Source organism: Tamandua tetradactyla, chromosome 7 (genome assembly GCF_023851605.1).
Source record: "Tamandua tetradactyla isolate mTamTet1 chromosome 7, mTamTet1.pri, whole genome shotgun sequence".
NCBI classification, from domain to species: Eukaryota; Metazoa; Chordata; class Mammalia; order Pilosa; family Myrmecophagidae; genus Tamandua; species Tamandua tetradactyla.
The window spans coordinates 35,727,884-35,733,883 of NC_135333.1; the positions used below are offsets into that span (position 1 = coordinate 35,727,884).

General features: G+C 47.8%; 1 protein-coding gene across 6 annotated transcripts in view; it reads right to left on the reverse strand.

The window, feature by feature from the left end:
• The window catches only part of TCF20 (transcription factor 20), a 152,476-nt gene extending 147,151 nt beyond the window's left edge, over positions 1-5,325 (reverse strand). For 5 of the 6 annotated variants that reach the window (XM_077169060.1, XM_077169059.1, XM_077169057.1 and 2 more), the window contains exon 1: positions 5,238-5,325. The gene's annotated coding sequence lies outside the window, so the exon portion shown is untranslated. Of the gene's footprint in view, positions 1-4,860; positions 5,185-5,237 lie in introns of those variants that run through there. The other variant, XM_077169056.1, reaches the window with a different exon arrangement.
• Between the last annotated feature and the right edge of the window lie 675 nt (positions 5,326-6,000).

Genomic DNA, 6,000 nt, shown 5'->3' on the forward strand with positions numbered 1-6,000 from the left:
CTCCAAAATGTTTCCTCTTTTATAGGACTCCAACAAACCAATCAAGACCCAACCATATGGGTGGAGACATGTCGTCACCTAATCCAGTTTAACAACCACTCTTGACTAAATCACATCATCCAGGGAGATGATCTGATTTCAGTTTCAAACATACAGTATTGAATAGGGATTATTCTACCTTTATGAAATGGGATTTTGATTAAAACATGGCTTTTCTAGGGGGCATACATCCCTTCAAACCAGCATACTAATATTACCCAGCACTCACCAATACTGTAATGCATAACCACATTTCTTATCAGGATGATTAAAAAAAAAGCAGACACCATTCCTCTTTCCTAACCTTTCCAAGATATTGCTAACACTCCTCCTTGACTCTTTTAAGCCCCCATTCGCAAAGCATAAGGACACAGACAGGGTTCGACCAATCCACCTTCACCCTTTGGATTAACTTCTCAAGATTCTCAAGGCTGAAGCAAATTATTTACTTTGCTTAATGCCATCTTCATCCATTCTAGAGATTCAAGTTTCACTGCCCCACTGGCAGAAAAGGCTTCAGAACAGGAACTTCATGACCACCGTGAATCACTATCGCATTGTCTCTTTTTATTCTCTTCACAGCTCTTATCAGCACCTGACATCCCGTGAATTTACTGTTTACAGTCCATCTCCAGAGCAGGCTTGCTCTTTATCTTGCCCTCTACAGCATCTCCCCATGCTTAGAAGAATACCTATAAATACCTGTTAACGAATGAAAGTTCGAACACAAGCAAAGACAAGAGGACCTTAATCCAGTTCAGGAATGTCATACCCAAATGTGGAAATGAGGAAATCTCCCAATCAGGCTGATATTCAAGTGTTCCAATTAACTTCTATCCTTACCTCTAGAGCAGCTTACATACTACAATAATGGTATGGTAGCTAATGTTTTCTCTTTCTTAACTTCCCCACAATGAAGCATCAGATAACAAGCCACAGATATATCCATAACTCACATTACAGTTCATCTTCCTGATGGGTTGTGCACATTACCCACAAAGCAGACATAGCTCTAATGCAGAAAGTACTGATTGCATTTGTCATCTTGAGAACCTTCTTACCCATACTGAACATACCATAAGTGTAAAGGACTTTCCACAGTCCAACTAATAATCGAAAAATTATCCAGCTTGCAATGTGACAAAACTAGGCTTTGCTATAAAAGCTGTGATTTCGATATATCTCAAATGCCTAACTTTGAAGTACTGTTTTTCTCAAGTATAAATAGAGCCTCACTGTTTTGCTTTTTTGTCACTTCTCTTTTACCTCTACAAAAAGAAAATGAAGGCAGAGGAGTCTGAATACCAAACAATTCTAATAAGCACTAAGATACCTTGAACACAAAACCCCCACGAGGATGAGTGCTCAGGCCTGCTGAGGAAAGGACTGTCTTTCATAAAATACAGTCTGAGTCCCACCTGGTCAAACTGAGAGCAGTCAACAGATATGATTCCTGTGCAGTATAAACCAATTAGTGCAGGCAGGAAGAGAGACAGGGATCACTCTTTGAGCTAACAGAAGTTTTCAGCTCAGTACAGAATGGCAAAATTGGGTATGAAAGAGAAATCTTTTACAAATTAAATATCAGGCATGGTGGTAAAACCTTCCAGGAATGGGGAAAAGTGAAAGTTCAGAAAAGTCCCAGGGGAGTATTTCACATAGCACAGTCACAAAAACCATGATTTTGCTCCAGTACAGATTTTTTTATTAAAGAAAACGAACAATACACTTTGAACCACTAAAAAATGGACATTAGCTTATCCACAGGCATATTTAAATAAAGCATCTAAATAATTATTGTAAAACCTGAGTTTGCATAGTAAGTTTCATAAACCAATTTAAAATTAAGTCAACAAGGAAAAAAATGTACAAATTCAGGTATCAGAATTTCTAGTACAGATGTCAAATTCATTATAGTTGAGCTATAAAAAGTGTTTGTGGCGGGGAGGGACGGGTAGAGCAGGAAGATATGGAATCAAGGGGTAGGACTACCACTAACTGTGGTTTGCATCTTGAGTAGGCAGCAAGGTATAAAGGACCTAAAATGGACTTTGTAGCCAAGAAGAGAAGAGTCACATTCCAATTTTGACTCTCTCTAGTTCCATGACCTCTCAGAAATAGAACCGATGACATACCTATTAGATCTGCCGGGCAGACTTTGTAAGAGAATTTAAAATACCTTGGACAGAGTCTGGAATACAAGTTTATTTAAAACAAATGTTTAGCATCCTTTCCTATCTATATAAGAGGGTTGAACTCACCAGAAAAACAACTCTAATTTGGTTTAAATAGATGTGTTCATTTCAATTATATTCTATATTATTTTAAACAGCTGTTTGCTTTTTTTTAAATTTAAAATACACCACTAAAAGGTTTGGGACTTACCCAAGATCAGTTGTGCAGTCCTGACATCTTACCAATTTGACAACCTTCTCTGATTTATATACATTAAAAAATTACCTCAGTAAATACAAGTTTTACATAATTTTTTCTTGCAGGTTATAAGACAAATATAAATATACATGTGAGTGTGATAATTACTTACAATTTAACTACAGAGTTCTTTAAATCCCAAAATGAACAAAAGATTACAATTCAAATGCCAAGATAAAATAAACTGTTGATTTTGTGAAACTCCAAACAATCTGTGTAGCCATCTAAAGTGTCTACCTAAGCAACAGGCCTAATGTTAAGACATAAGAAGACTTCTACCAACACCATCTCCAAAGTCAACACTTTGAGCACACCCCACTTAGAACATGGGGTGCTGAAACTCTTTTTGAAATTGGTTATACAGACTGAATTAAAAAATGATCTAAGTTTCTTTTTCTGAATTGATGCAAATGTTCTAAGAAATGATGAATATGCAACTAAGTGATGATATTGTGAATTACTGATTACATGTTAATGTTTTATTTGGTTTGTTAAATTTCCTTTAATTAATTAATAAATTTTTAAAAAATGATCTAAGAAAAGGCATGTTACACCATATTAGGCATAAGTCCTTCAAGCATCACAGTACTTGAATTGGAGCTACAAATCTAAGACAAGCATGAACCAACTTCTGAGGTGGGTCTAAAAGTACTTATCAGCAAAAGGCATGGCCTAAGGCTCTCACATGTCACAAAACTAGTGAAACTAACTGGGGCTCCTCAGCACCTGAGAGGAAACATCCTGCTACCATTAAGGAATAAATCAGAGATGTAAATAATTAGTGCACCCTGAGGTGATAGTTAATTCCACTAGATACTACTGCGCAGGAGCTACTATGGAATTTCACTCGATCCCTGAGAACAGTGAAGCTAGAAATGTCAAGGCAGCTGAACCCTAAGTGTCCCTTTAAAGAACTTAAAAACCCATCCACAGTCCCCTGCACAGAGAGATCTTGGAACTTCAGCCAAACAACACGCATGGAACCAAATACACACTTCTCGAATAGTCAAAACATTCCTGCAAATCTTTTTCTCATAACTTCTTCCACAAAAACAAAGAAGCAAAAATAATAATGCAAGGTACATTCAACGTACCCTACAATAATACAACACCTACACCTTCTGAGAAGCACAAAACAGCACATGGGATTTACCTTCCCCAAATCTTATGCTCTGCTGGAGAAGGAAGAGACTGGGAAGTAAAAAACAGGGATGTTTTGAAAAAGCCAAGCAAGGTACAACCTGAACCTATTAGAAAGGTCTCCTATGGCTAAAACAAAAGCATAAGATGGGAGAGACCAAAACAAACAAACAAACCACACCAAAACTATCCTGTTTGACCTGGAAGAGAATCCTTATTTAACATAAGAGGAAACTAGGGCCCTGAGAGAGTGGGTAACTTGCCCAGGGTCACAGTTTACTTAACAGCAAAGCTGGAAGTAGATCCCTGGTCTCCCAGTTTCCCCTTCACTGGGCTGCCACCCCCTGTAAGATGTTTTGTAAAACTCTTCACTCTTCACTGAAGCTGTTAACATAAGGGTCCAATTATCATTCAAAGATCTGCCAGTCAGATAATAGCTCGAAAATTCCATCCATTTTACAGCAGTTACCACAGCCATTTAATCTTCGAAGGGAAAAGGGTCTAGAAGAGGAGGGAAAAAAATCCTAATTCTGATCTGTGCCCTAAGGGTAAACTGAAGGGCTGACTACAAAAAGGCAGACTCTGCTAGTATCCACAGTCACAAAAACAGACAATAATTCTCACCCACAAGCCGGGAAAGGTGGCCACTCTTCGGCAACCCCCACCTCACCAAATTCCACTCCCATCTCGGCGTACAGGAGACATTCCACCTCTCGCTGCTGCTGAGGCGGGCTCGCCCGGATCGGCCCCTCTCCTTCAACCAATACTTGCCTCCTAACAGGCACGAGAAGCTTGAAGCCTCGGGTCCCCAACTGAGCGCTCGCTCGACAGAGACCATCGGATCAACACCTCGCCCTGCTCACCGCGCCGGGGAGCCGGAGAAAACCCCACACAGGAAGTGTGTCCTGCGTTCCGTTCCCCGCCCCCCCCCCGCCCCCCCGCGGCGAGACCTTGCGCCCCAGCGGCCGGTACCTGCTCTCCACTCCCAGCAGGCGAGAAGCAGCCGCGTCCACATGGCTTCAGGTGTTCACATGGCGATAAACGGGTCCCCGTTCCTCCCGCGGCCCGGCCGCAAGCCCAGCCCTCTGCCCCGCCCGCCTCGCCTCCAGCCTGCAGCGGAGAGCCCAACGCTGCCGGTCCCCGCCGGGCTATGAGAGGCCGCGGGACCGGCACCCCTGACCCCGCCGACCCGGAGGCGCCACCCGCTCACCCGTCGCCTTTGCACCCGAGGCCGCGACAAGCAGGTACCTTTCTCCCGGCATCCTCAGTCTACGTCCAGTGCCTGAGACCCGCTGGACTCCCAGGTCGGGGCAAGACCCCGGAGGGAACCGACCCCTCGGTCCCCTGATACCAAGCCGGGCCCTTCACCTCAGGACCCTTATGCCTAGCCCAGCCCCCTCCTCTCCGCACTCCCAGGTCGAGTTGGGGGGCCATTCCCCTCAAAGATCCCAACCGGACCTCTTCCCTCAGCAGCCCGAGACCAGGCGTCGGAGGCCCGGGTTGCTCAGCACTCCCAGGTCGGGCCGGGCCCTCTGCCCCGGGCCCCTCAGGCCAGACACCCGCCGGACCCTAGCCCTCAGCCCTGACTCCCCGCCCCCCCCCCCCCAGGCCAGGGCGGCGGTTACCTGCGGGAACCTCCTGCCCGGTTCCCGCGGTCTCTGTCGGGGGCGGGAGGGGCCGGAGGACAGCGGCGGCGGGCGGCGCTGCGCGGGGTGGGGGTTGGGGAGCCTCCGCCGCCTCCAGCTTCGGCACCGGGGCCGGCAGCCGGGCGGGCCGGGGCTGCGGCCCCTGGAGGCTCGCTCCGGCCCGCGTGCTCGCTCGCTCGCTCCCCAGTCGGGCGCGCCTCAGAGCGGGCTCCCCCGGCGGAGGCCGCGGCCGCCTCGCAGGGGCCGAAAGCGGCTCGGCTCGAGGTTTTTTCTCTCCATTCTCCCAACACACAGGAAATAACAGAGCGTCAGGTGACGCAGCGCGGCCAATGGGGAGGCTCAAGGCCGCGGCGCGCGGGCGGACGGGCGGGCGCGCGGCGGGGCGGGGCGCGCGGCGGGGGCGGGGCGCGGGGGCGGGGTCGGCGGGCACGCGCGTGCCCACCCGCATGTGGTGGCGCCGCGGCCGAGGCCAGCGCGAGCGGGACTCGGGCGCGCGGGGCTTCCCCGGGCAGCTGCGGGCTTAGCTCGCTCACCGCGCCGCTCGGCCAGTGCTATCTTGGCCCGCGGCTCTGGACCCGTCTTGGAGGTGGCCTCGAGCCAACTTTCTGGGTAGCTGGTGGCCCGGAATCTCTTGCTAGGATTTCGGGAGTTCCCTGGAGCTTCCAACTCCAGAATCGCGACTCAGGCAACCTCAGGAACCCGCGGAAGAGCGCCCGGCCACCTCTGAGTAACTCGCTCAATC